At 35.3% G+C, this 23,268-nt stretch overlaps 1 protein-coding gene and 1 long non-coding RNA gene across 4 annotated transcripts in view; one reads left to right on the top strand and one right to left on the bottom strand.

Moving 5' to 3' along the window:
* LOC309666314 overlaps window positions 1–23,268 on the top strand; it is a 1,163,838-nt gene that overhangs the window by 66,599 nt on the left and 1,073,971 nt on the right. The window lies entirely within an intron of this gene.
* The window catches only part of RELN (reelin), a 528,909-nt gene that overhangs the window by 321,460 nt on the left and 184,181 nt on the right, over window positions 1–23,268 (bottom strand). The window lies entirely within an intron of this gene.

Below are 23,268 nucleotides of genomic sequence, written 5' to 3'. Positions count from 1 at the left end.
GATTTGTGCCCTTGGTCAGCCACCATTTTGCTCCCTCAGCCTTTCCAGCTCCTCACTCCTGGGAGTCCTGTGTGAAGACATCTCTGATTGCCCAGCCCTGGACAGCACCACTCACTGACTCTGCAGAACCAATTCAGAAGGAACTCTGCTACTGGGCATAGCAAATCCTCCCTGTGATGCCCTTAGTAGCTACAGTCTTTGTTTTGACAGCTACTTGAAAGCAGAGACGTACTTTAAGAAGCAGCAAAGTGTTGTGATTAAGTGCCTGAGCTTTGGAGTCAAATTGGGGTTCAAATCTTAGCTACCACTCAATAGACTTAATCTTGGGCAAATTAAATAACCTCCCCATACCTCGACTTACTCATTTATAAAATAGGAGCAATAATAGAACCTAGCTATCTTTTGGGGGGGACGAAATGAGAAGCTCCCCATGAGTATGTAATCATCCCTGACACCCATAAGGTCTATTTCATCCCTGTTCTTAAAACCAATTCTGGAGTTAGGCAGGACAAAGGACATTGTTTCAGAAGTAGGGTCTCAGGGAACAGCCCTGATTCTTGGGAATCCATGTTGTTCTCTATATCTCCTTCACTGTCAGGCAGATCCGGGACCCCTTCCTCACATGAACTTCCCTCCTTCTCTCCCTTCCACACTGACTCAGTGGACTTCAGACTTCCACCTAGGCACATGCTCTAAGACCTCCTGGTTATAACGCCAGGCACTACTCCAGGCACCAGGGATAAAGCAATGAACAAAAGATGTTTTGTGCCCTCAAGAAGTTTACATCATAGTCTCCACAGCTAGAGTTCCAGATGCAAACCATCCTTTCTCTAGGTTCCCAGGGTTGGCTGCCCAGATTTGTCATTGGGTTCCAATTCAGGGAAACTCCAATGTTAGTGCCCCTTGGTCTGTGCTGTCCCCTGCCTGACGTAGAACCTCTGGCTAGTCTCTGCCATAGGGTCAGTGTCCTGAGCTTTGGTGTCAGACCTATCCCCTCCTTTCTACTTGCTTTCCACATGTCATGGGTTGCTGTGACCACCACACCTAGTACAGAGTTGCAGTTAATAAGAGCAATAAAAACATCCATGGGGCTACAACCTTACTATTAATAATAAACAGTGTCAGAATTATCCACCTTAAGTAAATGGTTTATAGATTTAAATACTTTGTACCTCCAGATTTCTTCAATCTTGAACGGGAAACACTTGGGGAATGACATAGCTGATGATATTTCTACTTTTAAATCATGCATTGTCTATCAATAGTATGCATTTTAAATGAATATATCTGATTACATATAAAGCAACTATAATTAGAACTATGGCAAAGTTATATTGTTGAACAAATTGTGCCTCTGTGGGGAGAGACCACTGCTTCTGGAGTGCATGCTGCTCTATCAATATTCCTTTATTACCTATCACATTTACAGCCTAAGGTCTGCTTTTAGTTCTTCTAACCACCTAACCATTTCCTACCTCAGGACATTGGCATGTGCTGTGCAATTACCTTTGGGGAATTCTCTTCCACAGGTTCAATCCTAGTCATCCCGGAGGTCTCACGTTTAACACCTTCCTCAGTAGGGGCCTTCGTTACCTCCCCGACTAAATCAAATTCCTTGTTATAGCTGCTCATTATAGCTTTCGCTCCTCCTTTGTGGCATCTGTCACAACTATAATTATTTTATCTGTGGGATGTATAGTAGAGTGGTCAAGAGAACTGAATGCCTGATTTAAATCTGATTTCAGTACTTATTGGGGTAAATCACATGAATAAATGACAATTTCTCTGTGCCTCACCAATAACAGTACCTACCTCACACAGTTGTGGTTAATTGTTAGCTACACTAATTATGATTTAATATAACAACAACAACTACAACAATAATAATACAAGTTCTATGGCAGGGACCAATTTTGTTTGTTCACTCGTATACTTCTAGGGCTTGGCATGACCTATGGCACATAGTAGATGGTCAATAAACATCTGATGAATTACTGAATGGATCAGAAACAAAATAAATAAAAATCAAGTTTCTTCTTGGTCAGGGTTTACTGTTCAGAGGGAAAAGTTGCTCATGCATGAAATTAAGTAAGAAAACAAAGGCAAGAGCAACATGAGAGATCAATAATTTTCACAAATTCAGGGAGAAAAAAAATAAAAGAAACAATTTATCCCACTCAAAATTTAGTCACAGGTTCTTGAAAAAACTTTTTAGAGAGAAAAAAGAAACAAAAATGATCACATGTAAAAAATTATCATTTTCAGTAAAAAAATATAATGAGATATGATCAAATAAACAGAAGTAACATTGATATTTGCCTTATATGATGTTATGCATACATTCCTTAACACGTATATGAGGGTGTTCAAATATTAAGAGCACAAAGGAAGACTGCTAGTTAAAGGATTACTATTGTAAAATAAATCACGATCCTCTAATTGGTCTTTTTCTATAAACTTGGATTTTCACATATTGGATTTAGTCTTAGAACAAGGTTCACCAGAATTTAAATTAATTTAAATATACAAGTGCTATAAAAGTCACATAAATTTAAGATACCCAAATGTAAAATTTTGAGAAGCATTTTGTTTAGTAGCAAAGGATAATATTAGCACTGTGCATTAAATCCCTAGGAAAACAAACTAAGCTTCTAAGTACCAACATAATTGCAAGTCTTCTTAGGAAATCAGAGTGCCAGTTCCCTTTAAACGCTTGGATTAGCTTCAGGAATAGGTCTATAACTACATCTGAAATATCCAAACAGGGATTTTGAAAAAGTGTACCTTTCATATAAAGTGTAGATATAAGAACTCCTGCAATGCTTGTTTTACTGAACAAAAATAAAGCCTCCAAAGTAACCATGGTCACGATAAAGCTATTTTAGGAATGCTGGCACTTTTTAAAATGAAGTAAACGAACAGCATTTGTTTCACATGGTAATATATCCTATAATGAGTTATTTTCATATTTCCAATCAATATGTAGGAAGAACATTCCCAGGCCCAGTTTCCAAGTGAGTTTAAATTTGGGTCAAAATGGAATCATCCACATAGACATATGAACACCAAAGTTTTGTGTCTCTCTTGTGGGTCAAAAAAAGCTCGCTTTTTTCCTAAAACCCTTTCCAGATTTATGATTATAGTACTAAAATACTCCATCTTTATTCCTACTCAAACTCACACTTTATAAACACATTCCCAGTTGTTGCTTTTTCACCTGCTATTTCACTAAAGGTATTTATCTTTTGTTCATACCAATGACTCACAATGATAATGATCAAAACACCTATTAATATATCTAGCACTTTTAAATACATCTTAACTCTTTACTTATTCCATTCATTGCCTTCACTTAATGCCTCTTCATATGCTAGGTGTCTTTAATATACTTAGTGTTCTTTCCTCATATAATAAACTCTTATACATTGAGGTGATTAACACTATGAGTTAATAAAAGACACCTGACAGGAGTGATGATAATTGAAAAATTATGAGAATAACTCCATGACTTTGCCTAGTGCTCCAATAGTTGATTCCAAAAATATTTATTCTTTGGCGCCTTCTAGATGTAAGGCTTTATGCTACATTCTATGGGGGATAGATACACAAACCTTGTTAAATTGCTTCAACATTGCAGCTCGATAACTAGCTTCTAAGGCTAGAAGGAACTTAGAGACATGTACAATTTTACAGGAACTTCTGCAAATTATAATGGGTGAAGATCATTATGAGACGTGACGACAACTTTGACTCTTACATTTCCAGGACAATAGGAACAGGCAAGATTATAAATCTTAGGATGCTGTCATTTTTTTCTTCTGCTCCTCTCCTAGCAACAGATGCAGTTATGGGAAATGCTTTAGATATTGGGGTTCATTACCTATTTTAAAAGGTGGAAACTTTTATACAGGGGGAAAATTTCACCCAAAAATATCTCAAGGCTATGAAAACCATTGAGAATCTCTGAGTTCTGTGTCTAGGGGGAAAATTGCACCCCAAAATATCTCAAGGCTATGAAAACCATTGAGAATCTTTGAGTTCTGTCTCTAAGATCTTCAAATGATGTGTAATCAGAAAGAAGCCCTCCATCACGTAATTAGCTTTATCTTCACTCCTGCCGAGGGAGACAGAGTCTATCACACCCATTTATTTCCCCTTCTTGTACGGGAAAAAATTTCCGACTGTTGGAATATTTTTAAAGTGTTCATATCTTTATCTTTGAGACTTGTGTCTGTTTACTGACAGTTTTGCAAAACTTGATTACGTTTGGGGGTTAAGAGAAAGGTTATTTCAAGGACATATAAGAATAATTCTAAATTATGTCTAACTCAACCATCATGATTGATAATGGAGCCAAAATATTAATGAGGCAAAATCTCAAATTTCATCGGAAGTTGCTAGACAGCTTTTCTATTTCAAATAGAATGTCACTAAATAGTCGTCTGAAAAGAATCCCATAATTTATGCTCTGAATCTCTGACAAATTAGGAGTAATGCCTGATACACTATGCAGGTCACAGCCTGTCAGGTAAGCATTTCTTACTGTGTGGCAGCGACAATGCATATATTAGCTATGTAAATGTGAAATCTACACACAACTTCCAGGTTAGAATATATTTAAAGAATATGGTCGTAAATAATGCGTAGTAATACCAACCCTGATTCTGCGATGTCTGGGCATCCACGAATTATTTACAAGGAATAAGAAGCAAATCTTTTAGACAGATCTAATGAACTAATACAAGACATCACTAAGAAATAATGTAGAAACTAGTGATAGGTTATTTCTTGCTAACAAATGAAACTCCTAAATCTTAAATATTAGTTTCAAAAACAAGTTAGAAAACAGCATCCCAAGTTATTCAGTGCAGAGTGGCTTTTCATAACGCATTTTCTCTCCATTCTTTTATGAAAGTCACATCCAGCCAAGATAGTTTTAATTTGGGGGAGTGAACAAATGATCATGGATGAAAGAGCAAGTGTTGCTGATCCAGAGGTCTAGCAGGGACTTGGCTTTCATGAAAGAATTTAAGGTTGAGTAAAATAATACCTCAGGGTCAAGGAGTAATTCAAGGTCTAAGGGGAAAAAAAACTAGACTCTGCTCTTGATTTTGTAGCTAATAGTCTGGGCGAATGAATCTGGGCAAGTAGTATAACTTGTCCAAGCACCAGTCTTCATCTGTAAAATGGGAGCAATAGCTGGCCTACCTATTTCACAGGTTGAGATGGATATCAAATAAGGCAAACGATATGAAAGTGTTTTGTAAGCAGTAGAAGACTCAATACATGTAGAAAAGTAAAATCTAAATCCCCAAGAATCAATGTTTTTTCCAACTCTAGATACATGAGTGTGCATGGCACGTGAATACATAAGTGTGGGCACACATGCATAAAAACATACAAAAGGCATATGTGCTATCAACTTTCAAATTTGTAAAATAGTCATCAATATTTGAATGCTACCTCCATTTTCAATGTTCTAATCCTCTGGTCTAAGTATTTAAAACAAAGTACCATGGTGTGTGTCAGAGGAAAGAGTGGGTCCACCCCCCAAATCCTTCTGAATATGCCAGCTAACTTCCAGCAATTTGGATTTTTTTAACCATTTTTAAAAAATTAAAGTATAGTTAATTTACAATGTTGTGTTAGTTTCAGGTATACAGCAAAGTGATTCAGATATATACATATGTGTGTGTGTGTATTTATTTATTTATTTATTTATTTATTCTTTTTCACTACAGGTTATTACAAGATAAAGAATATAGTTCCCTGTGCTATACAGTAGGTCCTTGTTGTTTATCTATTTTACATATAGTAGTGTGTATATGTTAATCCCAAACTCCAAATTTATCTCCCCTCCCATCCCCTTTGGTAACCAAAGTTTGTTTTCTATGTCTGTGAGTCTATTTCTGTTCTGTAAATTAAGTTCATTTGTATCATTTTTTAAGATTCCATATATAAGTGATCATATGATAGTTGTCTTTCCCTGTCTGACTTACTTCACTTAATATGATAATCTCTAGGTCTAATCTAAGGGTTCTTCTAGTAGCCATTGGTCTGATGACGGCTTAATCTTGGGGATGTGAAGACTGTTCGCATTTTCCTAGGTCACAGGCTCTTTTAACTTATCAAAATGTGCTTTAATTGGTCACACAGCCACTTTTAAAATGAAGAATAAGCCAAAATGTTTGGTTTTTTTTTACTTAAGGGACATGAGGATATGGTCACAGAGGTGTCTAGAAAAATGCTGGATAAGCAAGGAGGAGCTGGAAGGGACATGGAATGTTTTCCCAAGTGTTTTTCTTATCAGATACTCCATGGGGATGAACACTGACTCACTATAGTTTATAAAACTTTTTATTTTTCAGCTCAAAAGACAAAATATGTGGAAGAGAACATATGGATTCTGAGTTGCTGAATAAGGAAGAATCAAGAGTATATATCTTCAGGGAATTTTTACCCATCTTGAAAAAAATGCCCTACTTATTGATAAAGAAAATATAGTATGTATTTTTAGAGAAATTTAAATAAAGTCATGCTAGTTTTTCGAACGAGGTCATAATACACAGTATGTTTTAAAAAATAGAGAAAGAACCGAACATTTTGCTAACATCTGAGGTAAGTGCTAGATAACCAGTGTATCTATAGTTACTGGAGAGAAGGAAAAGGGGACTTCAGTTAAGTCCACTGGTTAAAGTAATTATCCTTGGTATCAAGCGAGAATAGAGCTCCCTGTAAGTACTTTCTTAACGACAGCCATAAAATATAATTTGCCTCTTTCACATTCTAAAAAAAGAAGAAAAACAAACAGTGAATTGAGTAACCATCAAGAGAATCCTAAAAATAATCTCTTTTTTTAAAAATACAAAAATCAGTTTGTCTTTTTCTTGGCCTTAAAAATCAAGTACCACTGCAGCCAAAGCCTTAAGAGTCAGTATAATCTCTTCAGGATAGATTTAAGTCAGGAAAAGTGTCTCTTCCTTAGTATCCTAAGATCCATGCTCATCCATTCAGTTAATAAGTATTTCCTGGCATCTACTGTGTTACAGGCTCCATGCAAGTGCTAGAGATAGACAAACAGTAGGCAGCTTTCAAGTGAAAGACCTCACAGACTAATGGAGAGAGACACATGAAATGACAATTATAACGGAATGAGGTTAAGTGCAACGGCAGCACAAAACAAGGACTTTTAATCTGAATGGGGACACTGAGAGCTGATAGCTGAGCTTAGTTTTAACTGGTAACTGAGAAGTCGTCAGGTTTTAAAGATGGTGGATTGAATGCAAACATCAGCTTCCACTCCTTCCTGAAACCTCACTAAAATACAGTACAAGATTTTAGAAAAAGGCATAAACCCAAAGAGCCAAAAAGACAGGAGAGGTGACAACAACATCAAAATTTGGGAAACTGGAAAGCAGATGGATGAGTTGCAACTAACCTAGCACACACTAAAACACTGAATCCGAAGCCAGCAGTGGGGTAGGCTGAAAGAGACTCAGAAATTAGTAGCACTAGATGCCTTCCGAAGTTAGAAACTCTTCGTTGAAGTCCTGTTTAAGAAGCTTCCTTTAAGAGCGCCTCTCCTCAGTTCTACATAGCTCAGTGACAGGCCCTCATCATACCAGCAAAAGACTGGAGGTTTATTCTTCAGAAACCCTAGGCACCTTTGAGGCCAGAGCACCATGCGGCAAACAGGAATAAACAAAAGTTTACTACCAAGTGAGACCTCCAGCTTTCTTTCCCTTCTTGGTTCCCATAAAGCTGCAGACCAGGTGTATACCCTCCCTCAAGAGACTGGAACATCCTTTTTGGAAACTCTGACTTGCCTGAAAGAAAAATCTAAAGATACTAAAATCTGAGACCCTCAGGGAATTAGCCAAGTCAGATAAACCTACAGTGAAGACAACTACCACCAACCTCTCTCACTACCACCCCTACCCCTCCTCATTTCCCCCACAGAACTTCTGGGTGATTTTATAGGGTCCTTTAGCCAAAGATCACAGGACTTTTGAGGAAATTCTCCATTATGAAAGAGAGAGCAAACAAACAGGCAGAAAAAAAATAAAGAAAATAGATTACGCATACCCACAAAGGAAGAAACTGGTGCAGTTAAAATATTTCTATAAAAAAATGGAAAGATTCAAAAGGAAAAATGTATTAAAAATTTGAAATATTATAGCAGAGCTGAAAGGCCAGTAAAAGATTTGGAAGATAAAGCTGAGGAATTCACTCAGAAGGTAGAGCAAAAAGACAAAAAAGTATGAAAATAAGAGCAAAAAGTAAAGAAAACTAGATGATCTGTCCAAAATGTCAAATGTCAGGTAGAGGCATACCAGAAAGAGAGTAGAGAATATGGGGATGGGAATGGGACAAATCCTCAGTGACATAATTCAATAGAATTTCCTAGACGCGAAGAGCAAGAATTTGCAGACAGAAGAGCCGAGATTCCAGTACAAATGAATATAAACAGAACCATAACAATCTATATCATCATGAAATTCCACAAACCCTAGAAGTCACAAAACTTTATAAAGAAAAAAAATTTTTCAAGAAAGGGTCAAGATTCAGAAGGGCCTTGGTCTTCTCAAGCTATACTGGGGGCTAGAAGGTACTGAAGTATTGCCTTCCAATTCTGAGGGAAGTATTTCCAATTCAGAATTCTATACACAATCAACCTATCAATCAAGAGGTAGGATTAAGACATTTTCAGACCAACAAAGTCTCAAAACTTTGCTTTTTCTACTCAAGAAATTACCAGAGGATGCTCTCTTCCAAACAGCAAAACAACAGTGACAAAAGTGGAGGAGGGCTTGCAGGGAGTACATCAAGAAAGAGGAATATGTAAAATAAAGGAAACCAGAGAAGCAAAGCAAGAGAGAGAAAGAGGAGATCCCAGGGTACTGGCTGTGCAGCCAGCCTAGGGAGTGGCCAGTCCAGATTAGAACAGGCCAGAAGGCTCCAGGAGATTTTTTTGAGAAGTTTAAACTAATGGAAAACCTAATGGGTTTGATTGTGTTGAGAGAAGGTTTCACAACTAGGGAAGAAATAAATACTCAGAAAAGAAAGCAAATAAAAAAGCAAGGAAATTATTAATTCTGGGGAAAACAAAAACTTCTGGAAAGGAAAAGAAATTACAGTACAGTATATGACTCAGCTGTGAACGGTCTTTACATAATCAATATTATAGACCATTACTATCGGTCCAACCAAAATCACAAAATAACAATCCAGTCTCCCAGTGTAGAGAGTCGAGAGATAATGCTTAAAATTGGAAAACCAAGAATTGGCAAAATAAGCATGCTACGTAGAGATATGGAGGAAAATTCTAAAGAATCAGCTAAAAGACGATCCCTGTTGTGACCTCAGACAGCAGAAACACACACGTCAGGGAGTATGTGACATTAACGACTTCCTCGGTAAGCAAAAACAGACTTGCAAAACAAGTCAGGTTTTCTCTTACGTGTAGTAAAACCTACTCCTAAATGATACAAATTCCGGTAGATACTGTTTACAGAAATTCGCTACTTTTAATAAATCCTTAATCTCACAGTTCATACAAGAAGGAACTACCTCGATTATCCTGCTGTTACCAATCCCCCTTCTTTAGTAATTTTCCCTTCTGAGGCACCCTATTCCCCAATTCTCCTGTGCCTACTTTCCTTCCCTTCTGCTGACATGCCCGAGGCCTCCTCTGCACTCCTGGGTGCATTTACTCTGCCCTTTGCCCCAAGCGTTATGAAATCAATTACTTATTACACTACTAAGTAACGTCATTTCCTCTCATTCTTTTGTCAGTCGGGCCTTGAAAGCAATAGCTCATCCATCTTCTTTTCAGAGCAAGGCCCAAATAAGTGGATCTTAAAATCATCACGACCTCAAGCTAGGTCTAATCAACTGGAACCAAAGGAAGGAGGGGAAGACATTTGTGTCAGTTTCTTGCATATGTTGGAATTATTTTCTTTGGCAGGAACATATCACATTCTTTCTTTGTGACAGTCAGCAGAGCTGACTACAGGGCTCCACAGCGGGCCAGTGACAAAGCTCGACAACCTGGCAATCTCGCCATTATCCCAGCGCCCTGTCGCAGCACAGCTGGAGTCAGATTACCCTTCTCTTTGGGAGAAAAAAATCATGTCTTCTGCATGGATTACAGCGCACTCACAGTGTTTGGTTCAAAGAATAAATATCGGGCATTGTAGCAAGGATAACAACAATGCCAGTAAAATTCTCCTGACACTAGGAGAGATCACTTTTGTCACCCTTTTTTTTTTTTTTTTTTAGAAAACTGACATATCTTGATTTCTATTTTCTGTATAGTTTGCTTCCAAACAAGCAAGGGACTGACTTTCCTTGCAGTAAACTGTAACATTTTCCTTTTCTTCGGCTGGACTAACAAGGAAAGAGAAACAGGCCTATCCTCCCATAGTTAGTTATTTTTAAAATTATTACTGAAAAGAAATTTTAAGGCTTAAAATAAAAACTATTTTGACACAGCATGAATGTTCAATTATTCTATTTTTTTAAAAACTTGTGCAAAAAAAGATTAAAAAATAAACTGTAGTTATTAATTCACATTGAACTACTTAAAGAATATACAAGAATTACAAACTCAAAGCAACTGTTTTTTCATTATACTTCTCTTAGTGTTACTTTCTAAAACATATCCCACTGGTGGGGCAACAATAGAAACCAGTCAAACCTAAATCAAAATAAATTGCATTTATCTGAAAAATGGCATAGTGTAGAGCAACCTATTATTTTTACCTGGTGCATATAGTCATATGGAAAAGCCTGGGTTTAATCACAAGAAGTACTGTAAAATACATTTGTGACATCCTCTAACCTAACTCACGCCTACATGAGAGATTGGTACATCTTATGAATTAAACATAAGTCCTGATTTATGTTCAGTTATCCCTCATATCAAAAACTACAGTAGCAGAGCTCTGTCACTGTGAATTCATTTAATGATATTGATGAGACAGCCAGCACAGAGACTGAAAAGTAACTGCCAGTGCATAGCACGGCCCTATAAATCACTCCTGAAGAGTGGCTGAGCAATAAATAACAAGTCATTAATTCACTGTAAGTTATGCTAAGAAGCTCAAACTACATATGTACCAGGCTGTAAATAAATGTCTCTGGTACAATATTTGGAACAGGCAATGTTTGGCATTAAAACAATTTTATAAGAGCAAAAATTCATTGAGCAGAATTAATTCACTGTGAATTTCCCTTAGCAGACATAACACAGAATTAAAAAAAAAAACACAAGATCAACCCCAAAACTTCTTTCATCCAGAGTGAAACACATTTCAGGTATTAAAATCCAATGGAACTTTTTTTAGTGCCCCAAATTATGAATCTATCCAGTGAGTGATATAATGGGTCTGCCATAAAGCCCCTGAATGAGCTAATAGCATTTCTGTAAAGAATAAACTGGTAAGAATGAGGCTAGTTATTCAAATGGTTTGCCTTATTGCCTCTAGAGGACCAGTAGAAAATAGGTAGCTCTTTACCACTTTGCTTTCTTAGGTAAATCAGAAAACCTTCGCGTTCAAGTGACTTTCACTAACCTCTTCCTCACCCACCAGCTCCCACCTCGTGAGAGCTCTCCAGCTGCTCCTTCTCCCTAGCCCTCTAGAAACAGGCGCTCAAGCTGCCCAAGGGGACACCATCTGGCCGCACCCGGCCCTTCCAACCTTTGTGCAGACCCCAGGGCCACACAATTGTCTGTCCTGCCTCCTCTACTCAGACTCCTGACTCTGCCACTTGGCTGCTAAAGCGTCTTTCAAACAAATTCATTTCCAGATTTATTCTTTCCAGGTAATGAGTGTACAATTTAATGGGAACAGTTAGAATAGCAGCCTAACTGAAAGTGGTGGATCTAAAGATGAGAATCTCATGCACTACGGCAGACAGGTAAGGGACATATTTTGAAGGAAAAGAAACCTTTTTATGGAGCTTGTAGCTGCCTAGCACTGGATTTTCTTGGGCTGTAAGATATTTGCATACATATAACAAAGACTAATCTTTCCTTTTTCTTATTGCTTTGTAATCTATAATCAAGGAACTCTAAATGAGGTCCCATCAGCAAAAACTGTTAATCTGATCCTTTATGCAGAATCTGAATACAAGGGTCCTAGATACAGTAGCATTTTAACTATATTGCATTTCAAGCTGATATCTAATTTTCTGCGTAAAATCACCTTAAGGCGATCTTTTATCATCATTGCATTCTAATTCTAACTTATCTAATATCAGTTTTTAAATGACTTCCTCTCTAGATACATCCGCTTGCATTTTTCAGCTTCAATATTGTTGTTGTTATTTCCTATCTCTAACATTCTCTAGGGACCTTTTGAATTTTGTCTTCTCACTGGTATTTAGTTACAAACACTTATCCATTTAGCATCATCTGAGAATTTAATTAACTTGCCGTTTTCTCTTGTTTCAGGTCAATAATGAGGATGTTAATATAGATGTCACATTAGTCTCCCTGGAAGGTCACTGGAAACCTGTTCTCTTGCTACACACACAGCCAATTATCCTCTATGATCCTCTGACCAGTTGTTTTGTTTACTGTTATGTGGTAATATCCATATCCTTGTCAGTTTGAAGTAAAACTGCATGGGAACTGAGAAAAGATAATAGCCTACAGACAAGGCTTCATGTCTTTACGGTTACTGACACCCAGGAATATCAAGGAGGCATACACTGAATCTTTATGATTTTCCCTAAATGAATTAGGAAAATGCTAAATAGAAGTAACTTTGTCTCCAGGTAAGGAAACTGAAACAGAGATGCCAATGACATCAAAACTTTAACAAGTCAATCTGATTACTTTTGCCTTTACTTTTTTTAAAGGGAGGATACATAGTATTTTTAAAAGCCAGTATATACATGTATACAAAATGCTCCATTATTTAGACATAGTTAGAAAATTGGATTTTCCACATAAGCAAAATTTCCAGATAAGCCCAGAAAACTGAAGCTTATGCCATGAGCATAGCAAGAAAATTTGACACTTGGAATACTAGTAACGTATCAGGAAGAAGGTCTTTGAGGAAAGGACGAAGATTGAAGATCTCCTTTCCCTGTATTTTTCTCATCTTTTTTTCTCTATTTTTCTACCAGTTTTGACTCCTTCAATGAATCAGAAGACCATGTCTCTTTTTGTATTTAAATTTTTTCTTTTCCCTTTTTTCTCCAAATAGTGGTTTACCTAAACACACAAAATAATACTTCTTAATCAATTTATTAACCATTACCATATAAGTAGACTCCAAATTATAATATTTTAAAGTAAGAGGTTTTTTTTTTTTTCTTGTTTGTTTGTTCTGCATTTACATATAGTAATGATCAACTTTGTGTGGTCATTGGAAAAGCATCAGTTAAGGGCCCATATTAGCCCAGGCTAAACCTGAGTTGCAATCCTGCCTCTTACTAGCTATATAAACTAGCTGCGGAATGAGAAAGCTATTTAAGTACCCCAAGTCTCTGATTCCTCATCCGTAAAATGGGGATAATAATACTGCTTATTTCATAAGAGTGCTATGAAGATTAAATAAGAAGAATGAGGTGAAGAGCCTAGCATACTGGATGGCACACAGAGAGACACCTAGGGAATCATATATTCTTAAACAAAAATAAAGCTGCATAATCTGACAAAAGATTTTCTTCTGATTTGGAAGTTTATTCTGATTGACATTTAAACAGATGAAGATTAAATTCTATACATTTATGAGTTAGTGCTATATATTTAACAAATGACCTTATTGGAAGTAATACAGTTACCTGAAACTGAGCCTGTCCCAGAAAATCCAGAATATAAAGTCACAGTCTATGTAGATTAATAAATCCACATAAAATATCCCCATTTTCATCAGTAATCAGGGATCAGTATTGGGTTTAAGTGTAACTCCTCACTGTCTTTGCTGCATTGTTAATATGTGAAGGAAAGATGGAGAGCAGAAGGGTGGAGTTCAGCCTGCAATGCCCTCTGAGGGCCCAGAGGACCAATGAGCTGAAAGATCAGCATGGTGTGGTGAAGAGGGAAGGAAGCAGAAGCCTTGGGTTCTACTGCAGGCTGTCATCATCCAGCTTGGTGACACTGAATTAACCTGTTTCCTCACCTTTAAAATGAGAGTTTAGGTCTTTCTAGCTAGTCTTAGAACTTGAAGTTTTTCCATGCTAAGAAAACTCTCCTCTTATCAATAATACAATTTCTTGGCAATGTTTCTAAAAAGGTAGCTTTATCCAAGTTAACTTACACATCTTTAATTATCCAGAGGAATGGCCAGTTGAAAAGGCAATTAGGGATGGAGGAAAATGAGAAAGAAACATAAGCAGTCTTTTAGATAATATAGAGATATGTTGGAATCTTTGTTGTATGATTTTTCATTGTCAACTTTCAGCTGCCCAATTGTCATTCAAGCAACTTTATATACTGAAAAGATTTGTTCATGAAAGTGACTGAATTTGCAGTAATGCAGACAAATATTATTACAGATCTATTTCTGAGTTGATTTTGCAATGGAATTATTTTCCATTTTCAAATATTTATTCGAGAAATTCAACTCAGCCACATCATCATATTTTGGTTAATATTTGACCTTGTAAACTTTTACACATTTCATGATAACTTACAAAAGTTTTACTCTTTCCAGGTAAACAAAATAAATCTTTGCATACGTGTTGAAGTTTCTAAGACAGGCAGCTGGGTGGATGTCTTTAAAATGTAATTTTCCTTAGATTTTAAGTCATGAGTTTGACTTGATGCATCAAATGACAAGTAAGTTATCTATGAAAATTTAAGTGTATGAGTATCATTACTGTATTTACTACAGTTTTATTAATTGAACCTTTTGATTTGCCAATAATTCATACTTCTTGGCCAATTACTGTTATTGTGACAATTTCACACTGAAAAATGAAACTTCCACTTGTGGATTAGCATTATTGGTGGTGGGAAGTCATTCCTGTGAATTGGCAGAGATGCAACAAAAGTGCCACAAAAATAACAGCTTTGGTAGTTACTTTGTAAGTTAAATTTTTAAACTCAAAGACTAAAAAATTGGCACACCAAACTACGTTACTTTGAAAATCTCCATGAGAAAACAGCAATTTTTTTTAGAGATACTAATTATCCAAGGCCATGCTCATTCCCAACACTGCTGTACGGAAAAGCTCTGTGTAAACGGATCTGAAACAACAAAAATGTATTTCAAAGGTGTTTGATATATAAATCCCCTGATAAAATCTTTCATTAAAAACACTTTTTTTTTAAGTTCAATCATGTATAATGGCCCATAAGTTGAACTGTTATACATCAAGTTCTCTAAAACAGAATAAAAGGCACTTCTGTATGCTCTAGAATTTTATCTTTATTTTCTCAATGAATTAGAATTAGCAAAAGAGGGCTATAGCTCTCAAGACAGGTATCATTATGCTAAAAAAATTAAAAAATTTAAACCACCCTTTATTTTGCATAAAAATATAAAAAAGATCAGATGCAGAAAGTTATCTCCAAAAGAAAAAAAAAAAGCTGTCTTATAGTGGCTTTCCAGAGACTTCTTTCTCTGAAAAGACACACACACACACACACACACACACACACACTTGCCAATGTCTTTCCATCAGGATTGATATCATATAGACTCAATATAAATATAATTTTATCTGACATTGCAACCATTCTTCCAGGGACTGCTGCCTGCGAGACCATCACTCTCTTCTCAGTGGCTCTTGAGAGGCTTCCCAGAATTTGGAGGATCGTGGAAACCACAAGAACCCTGTCTGAAGTTGGAGACAGAGTCCACGATTGCTTCTAGGGTCTACCTCTTGGAATAAAACTGATAACTCACAGATCATCATTTTGTAATAACAGCTGAAATTCTATTTCCTCTTACATTTCTTTAATTTGTCTGCACATTGATACCAATTTTGTCACCCTTCTGCTCACTCATGTTTACAATATCATCCTACAATTTATACACATGAAGTCAGCACTTCATTCCCTGGAAGAATCTAGCATATCCATAAACTTGAATATTTCACTGTGAATTCTCACTTCTAGGTGATTTATACGTCCGTGTATTGAGACCAAGGGTAAACAGACATCCAAAGCTGAAGGCCACGGTTCTAAATATGTGGCCAGGCCCTCTCTATTTGATGCAATGCCTTGTTTTTGATATAGGAATTGCAGAGATAAAGGTGAAAAAGGCATTACCCAGATGAAAAAGACATTATTTTACAGATTATTCTACATGGTTAAAATGGTCAATATTAATTATGCTCACATTTGTGTTTGTATAATAAACTATGATGTCTAAGAATCAGTCTGTAGGATTTCCTTTGGGAAAAGCTCAAGATATTTATATTAAGAATTTACTTTCCCAGTAAAGACTAATTAGAATATGGAAGAAGGGATAGACAATGACAATGCTATAAAAAATACAATTAAGAAATAGAAAAATGTATGTGTCATCACTCATGACAATTTTAAAGGCTCTACTATGGGCCTATAACCATTAAATAATTAAGAATTTAGGGGGCTTCCCTGGTGGCGCAGTGGTTGAGAGTCTGCCTGCCAATGCAGGGGACACGGGTTCGAGCCCTGGTCTGGGAAGATCCCACATGCCGCGGAGCAGCTGGGCCCGTGAGCCACAACTACTGAGCCTGAGCGTCTGGAGCCTCTGCTCCGCAACAAGAGAGGCCGCGATAGTGAGAGGCCCGCGCACTGCGCTGAAGAGTGGCCCCCACTCGCCGCAACTGGAGAAAGCCCTCACACAGAAACGAAGACCCAACACAGCCAAAAATAAACATAATAAATAAAAATTTAAAAAAAAAAAAAAAAAAAAAGAATTTAGAAAGTGAATATTTATATAATATAATAAAGCCACTCTCATTTACTAGTGAAATTTATATTCTCTATGTTTTCCTTACACAAGACAAAAATGGGAATGTTACATTCAAATTATACACTTGAAATAACAAAGATATTTAAAAATATATAAACATTAGACTAAGTGGCTCACTCACTACCAACAAGTTAGTTGCAAGGCTATGCATTCCAGGGAGCTTTGGGAAAGGGACTGAATGTGTTGTTTTTCAACTGAATTAGTTTGCTTTATAAAACAGACATTTAAAAGGCATTTAACAATGGAACAAAAAATATTGCAAAGTGAGAGACGATGTTTTCTTTTTTTTTTTTGAGACGATGTTTTCTTAATTAAAGTGATGACTAGATAGAACAATGATAAGGAAAGTAACATTCATCTTAATCTATCAATAACTATCAAATATTATTCTATAGAATTACTACTGTTAAAAGTTGAAAAGTTAACTACCATTAGTCTTTGTGATGCCAGCCTTAGTACAAAAATCATATGATGTTATTTTAATCAGGTTGACTTCATAGCTTAACTTTTCATTTTAATCAAATTGACTTTATAGTTTAATATGAAAATAATATATTTTCATAATTAGTAGTGTGCAAAGAGCATTAACTATAAGGTTGTTCATCATAAAGCTGTTACAGTAGTGGACACTGGAAACATGCAAAATGTCCATAAATAAGGGATTGATTAAATACATTATAGTACAGCCATATAATAGAATAGTATCCTGATAATGTTGTAGATGGATGTTTATTAGGAAACCATTTACAGTGTAATGTTAGGTTTAAAACAAAGCTAGATTAGAAAATAGAATGTATGATAGAACCCCAATTTTATAAAAAATAAAATTGAACACATATATAAATCTAGAAAAATATACCCCAATATACTTAGTATTCTTATTTGTGAGGTAATAGGAGCATGCATATGTGTGTGTGTGTGTGCATGTGTGTGCACACGCGTGCATGCATGCAGGGGCACAAGTGTCAAGGTGCATGTATGTGTGTATACAAACATAGGTATTCACCTAGCTGTAGTTTTAAATGTTTTCTTCACTACATGAGCATTGCTTTCACAATTATAAAATAAAATTATTTAAAAACAGTTAAAAAGAAGTAGTTTTTACTGTCAAGTTTAAGAAAAAGCCTGTCTGCAGCATATATTTGTTTACTGTCATTCTTTTAAATTATAAGTCCAAATCAAGGCATTTTGCATTCTCACTCCAACATAAAATACAGAAAGCCAAAAAAAATTAACTTGACATTTTTACAAAAAACAATGTCTGAAACAAACAAAATTGGAAGGAAAAAAGCATATATTCCAACTATAACGCTTGGATTAAAAAATATACCTATTTTTTAAAGCCTGATTTGAAGTTACCGAAGTGCAATATGGAATAGAAATTACAGAATAAATACTCCTTGAGAGAAAACTCCTTTGATCTTCAAAGAGGTCATCTCATGCTCCAAGTGAGCTGTTGAGAAATCTCCCCTTGCTATTTATTTGTATGGGATACCTGATTGCACAACATACCTAAGATCCATTGTACAAAAATTTTAAAACCTATGTTTCAATGGCAAAATATAACATTTTAAAATCAAGAATTATTTCCCTTGCATTGATGATTTACTACAGTTATTTATATTCTCAGTTTCTTCTAATAGATTTCTATTTTCCTGTAAGTCCATAAGTATTGCTTTAATTCCCTGTATCCAAGATCTTTAAACAGAAGCAGACACTAAACCCATTCTATTTATGAATTCTGATGATATATAGATAACATAGATTCAACTGTTCATCTATAAGATATACAATATAAAGATCCTTGTAAAACTATCCATTTCAACATATTTTTAAAAATTTCTCTACTGTGGTATTTATTATCAACTAGAAAGTCTGAAAAATATCAAATATTTTATTTTAATTTTTAGAGTTAAATGTTACCATTTAAGATGCCCTGAGATATATTTACTTAGATTCTTTATCAAAGTATAAAAATAGTAATAGCATTTAACTTTAACACCAAAAACTAATGAATACCATGGTTGGTATAATATTTAAAAGACTTTATGTTTTCACCTAATATGATTGTAGGTACATTTTTCTGTTCCATTTTTCCCTCCCCCACGCAAAATGATTCCATGCCAAATCCCTTAAATTCCTCTTTTGAAGTTTAAAATTAATTCCCATGGTTACTCTTCTATAATCTCCCATCTTTTTGAAAATGCAAAATATGCTCATACTTTTTGAGAAATCAGATGAAATCCCAAATATCCTATGAGTATGTATTATGCTTTTAAAAAGAAAAACCACACACTCATTCTCTAAAAAAACTATTCATCAAGGAATCTAATTCTGTAATTAATACGAACAAGGTAACAATTTGCTTTAAGTGTCCATTCATAATGTTAAATCAATGTTAAATTATAAAGAACTTCCATGGAAATACACAAGACATATATATTGATTCTAAATGAAATTCATTATAAGCAGCTCGATTACACTGAATGGCAAATGAATTCTTAGTAACAAGGCACTTGATGTGTTATCGAGAACTGGGATTGACAAGAAAACCACTTAGCTCACTTTCTAATAATATTATAGCAGGTTACTGATAAAGCACCTATATTTTTCAATTTGGAAGAAAAACTTTAAAGAGGATGATGTTTTACCTAACCTTTTTAATATAGTCTGTTTCGTGTACAGAGCTTTCAAAGGTTTTGCTCTTTTATAAGCTCATCTTGCCCATACCATCAGAAGTCCATAAGAGCAGATGCTGGAATAATTAAAAACCTATCACTATAGACTCTTCCATCACATCACAGACTAGGAAAATGAAGGCGGTTTATGGGTGCCCTTGTCTCACTTTATCCACCTCTTCATGGTTGATGTGTAAGCTTTAATGTGCATCCTTGCACCTCTCCTCCGTCAGGAAGCCTGTCTCTGGGGATCACTTGCAGAAAATAGGACACTGAGTCCATAATTAAAGTAATCTCTTTCCAGGCAGATGCTGCAGTTGGCTCTGTTATCACATATTACAAAAGGCATCTTGAGGGTTATAAAATGTGCAGCAAATAGCTTTGGAGATGAGAAACAGCAATTTTTCATCTAATTTTGATCCATAGACATGTAAGCACTGTGTTGCTACTTTTTGGTTTTGAGCCAAATAACTGTTATGGTACTGAGATGAGCCAGGCAGTAACCAAAATTAAAGAATACTTTAGCTTTTATCCTCAAAGTGAGCAAAGCTCTTTTGTAACCATCTTTGCACTTAGCAAATAAGGATGCCATCTCATATCTGAGCATTAATGCCTGCAGGCGGATTTAGAAGAAAGGCTTATGTAGCTTAGCTTTACAGCCATACTTTCAATATATTTGCTTAAGTTAAAACCAGTGGTTGATTAAGGGACCAACCATCTTAGCTCCTTTGCAACTACAATGTACATTTTTAATTAGAAGCATTTCTACTGTTTATCTTTTGTATAATATTTTAGGGCATTGCTCTTTGAAATACATGTCAGTCCAGATAACTAAAATGTTCGTATTATTCATAATCCCTTCTATAAATACCAGTAGTGGAGACAAATGGAGGAGATCTGACTAACACATTTTTGTTTCCAGCTTACGACTTGTCAGTGTGGGTAAACAAAACCTGATCTCAATATTGTGAGGTGCTAAATAGAGATGGAAATAATTTTGTTTAATATTTATTTCTCAGTGTTAAACATGACACCTTCTCAATACAAACTGATTCAATTTTAAAAGAGGTGATCTTAGAACTCCAGAAAATATGTGATTTAAATATTTTTATTTCCTCAAACTGATTTTTTCTTTTTAAAAAAAATTTTAACAGCAAAGTTTTATGTAGACTTGGGCCTTTCAAATTAAAATGTCATACCAGGGTACATGCCCAGTAGTGGGATTGCTAGGTCGTATGGTAGTTCTATTTTTAGTCATGTATTTAGTCATTGCAGCACTATTTACAATAACCAGGACATGGAAGCAACCTAAGTGTCCATCGACGGATGAATGGATAAAGAAGATGTGGCACATATATACAATGGAATATTACTCAGCCATAAAAAGAAATGAAATGAAATTGAGTTATTTGTAGTGAGGTGGATGGACCTAGAGTCTGCCATACAGAGTGAAGTAAGTCAGAAAGAGAAAAACAAATGCCATATGCTAACACATATATATGGATTCTAAAAAAAATAAAAAGAAAAATGGTTCTGAAGAACCTAGGGGTAGGACAGGAATAAAGATGCAGATGTAGAGAATGGACTTGAGGACATGGGGAGGGGAAAGGGTAAGCTGGGACGAAGTGAGAGAGTGGCATTGACATATATACACTACCAAATGTAAAATAGATAGCTAGTGGGAAGCAGCCACATAGCACAGGGAGATCAGCTTGGTGTTTTGTGACCACCTAGAGGGGTGGGATAGGGAGGGTGGGAGGGAGATGCAAGAGGGAGGGGATATGGGGATATATGTATATGTATAGCTGATTCACTTTGTTATACAGCAGAAACTAACACAACATTATAAAGCAATTATACTCCAATAAAGATATTAAAAAAAAAAGAAAAAAAAAGAAACTATGAAAATAAATAAATAAATAAAATATCATAACATAAAGCCAGATGCCACCAGTGCATGCCTGAAAGTTGAAATAACATAGTATAAACCCTAATTTTCTAACATAATCTTCTGGTACCTTTGTGCATTAAGGCATTTTTTCATTCAAGTATTCATGCATTCACTCAACCATCCAACAAATAATTTTTAAAGAATTTTTTTGCTCAAATAATTTTATAATACTACTTGCAAGTGAAATATTAGAAAATATGTACTCAGTATTCTGCCACCTCAAAGGCAATTTTCAATTTTGCATGTTTTTTCTTTCAGCTCTGTGTATATGCATGTTATTTTGTTTTTAGGTAATTACTTTGTCCCTAGCATTATTAACTTTTGCTTGTTTTGTCTGATATTAATATAGTGACACATGTAAATCAACTATACTTCAAAAACCAACTTTCTTTTGGTTAATATTTTCCTGGTATGTCCTTTTCTTTCTCTTTCCTTTTAATGCTTTTGTGCCATTATGTTTAGGTTTGTCTCTTGGAAGAAGTACATTGTTGGATTTTTGAAATTGCCTTCTGAAAGTCACAGCATTTTAGTTGGTGAATTTAATCTGTTTACATTTATTGTAAGTATATATGTATGTGTATGTGTATATATACACATATATATATAATACCTACATGTTTATGTTATCTTATATTACATTTCACATTCCTATGCTTTTTATATTTGCCTTTTCCCCTTTCTTCTGGTGGATTAAGTTTTATTTAATCCTTTCCCCATCCCATCCCCTATTTTGGAAGTTACACACTTATTTCTGTTCTATACATTTATGTTTCTAACAATCATCCTTAACTAAGCCTACAGTCTTCTTCCAGAATAACTGGAGGACCTTAGAAAATGTTAATACTGATTTCCCTTATACACTGATGTTGCTTAGTATTTTGGTTATTCTTTGCCTTTAAATTCTATCCTAAAATAGTTATTGCTTTATATTATATATATAAATTTATTTGTATATTCAGTGTTCATTTAGAATTTCTAACATGCTTACCAATGATTATTTATTATTGGGTCACACCATAATTTCATGCATCCTACACTTTCTCAGTTTTTCTTTTTACTAAAGCACATTCTTTTAAAACTTGCTTTAAAATGATCTCTGTGTAGTAAAAACAATTAAACCTTATTTCTTTGAAAATGTCTTTATTTTGTTTTCACACTTGACTGATAATTTATCAAGGTACAGAATTCTGGGAAGATAATTATTTTCCATCCTCACTTCAAAGATACTGTTCCACTGTCATCTGGTGTCTCTTGCTGCTGATGAGAAAACCACTGCCAGACTAAATTTACAGGTTATCTGCTTTTTCTTTTCAGTTGTCTTTGAGATTTTCTCTGTCTCTGACATCCTGAAGGTTCACTATGATCTATATCATTGCTAATTTATTTTATTTATCTTGATTAGATTAAAAAGTTTCATGTCTTCCTTAATTCCAGAAAATTCTCCTCCATGATCTCTTGAAATATGCTAGTCTTCATTCTTTCTATTTTCCCCTTCTAAAACTTCTATTATATGCTAATTTCTTAACCTGGTGTTCTGTACCAGGTCAAAAATGTAAAATTAGACTCCTCCCAAGCTGAGAGTTTTTGTTTCCCATAAATGACTTATTTTTACCAAAGGCTCCAGTCCAATGACAAGCTTCTTTGCTGTTTTCCCAGATAGAGTTGGATAATACTTTGAGGCTCTAGGCTTCATGTAATAGGCCCAGTTCCTGCTCCC

The sequence above is a fragment of the Balaenoptera physalus genome (genome assembly GCF_965194825.1).
Source record: "Balaenoptera physalus genome assembly, chromosome: 8".
Classification (NCBI taxonomy): Eukaryota; Metazoa; Chordata; class Mammalia; order Artiodactyla; family Balaenopteridae; genus Balaenoptera; species Balaenoptera physalus.
This window is presented reverse-complemented; position numbering and strand designations above follow the sequence as displayed.